This window comes from Euprymna scolopes, chromosome 21, assembly GCF_053919585.1.
Source record: "Euprymna scolopes isolate OS-2025 chromosome 21, ASM5391958v1, whole genome shotgun sequence".
Lineage (NCBI taxonomy): Eukaryota > Metazoa > Mollusca > Cephalopoda > Sepiida > Sepiolidae > Euprymna > Euprymna scolopes.
Window position 1 is genome coordinate 38791997 of NC_136502.1, and position 1053 is coordinate 38793049.

Sequence of the window (1053 nt, forward strand, 5' to 3'; positions counted from 1 at the left end):
AGGGGTTTTTTTATGTTATGAGGCTGCAAGAAAATAGATTTATATTATCCAAAAAATGGTCTGAATTAGAAAGTTCTTTTAAAGAAAAATTATTATTTTCTGAAGAGTCAGAGTTTAATATTAATGGAAATGACGATAAACAAAAAAGGATTATTGACTAAAAGATTTGATTTGATTTTCACACTGAAAATTTTGGTAGTGGAAAAACAATTATGGTTTTGGGAAGCATTATTGTAAATGGTCCAAATAACCTTATTTAAAAAAAAAACAACAAAATGTAACAAAAGCAGATGTTTTAAAATGCAATTTTTAGTCGCGTGCAAGCGACTCTATAAATCACTCCGTCGATAGGTCTGTCGGTCTGTCCGTAACACTTTTGTGCTTGGCCTTTTTGGTTAAGATCAAAGGTGTGTTGTTAATAGATGCTGTTCTTAGATTTGGGGGGGGGCCTTTTGGTCAAGGTCAAAGTGTAGTATCTGGTCCGGCAGATACTGCAAGCAAAGACCATATGTGGGAGCAACCCCACATAGAAGACCTTGGTCAATGTAGGGGCAACCCTTCATACCAATTGTCACTATCCAGCTCCCCTACTCCCCGGGGATCTGGTCCCCATTTCCCCTTCACTCCTCACATTAAAAATCGGCCTTGTGCCTAATTTGCTTGGTGGGGGAGCAAATAAATACAGCTTTTCTTGGCCTTTTGGCCAAGATCAAAGTGTAGTATCTATTCTTACTACATGCTGTACTTATTGTGATATAAAGTGGGGGATCACTTTTCTGTATTAATTTAATGTAAAATGATCACCCACTTTACAACCAGTCAGTCTCAAATCCACTCAAGTCATTCTCCAGATCATTTAAGTTGTTTTTGAAGGATTCCAGTTATTTTTAAGCATTCAAGTCATTCTTAAGGTCATTCAATTCATCCTTAAATTCATTAAAGTCATTCTAAGTCAATTACTTTTTATTTATTTAAGTCATTTCAGCCCGTTTTTCGGTCATTTTAGTTTATCTTTAAGAATTTAATGTCAATCCTCCATTCACGCATTCATTC

General features: G+C 35.5%; 1 pseudogene; it reads left to right on the forward strand.

Moving 5' to 3' along the window:
• The first annotated feature begins 683 nt into the window (after nucleotides 1–683).
• Nucleotides 684–809, forward strand: LOC145243226 (U2 spliceosomal RNA; annotated as a pseudogene).
• The last annotated feature ends 244 nt before the right edge of the window (nucleotides 810–1053 follow it).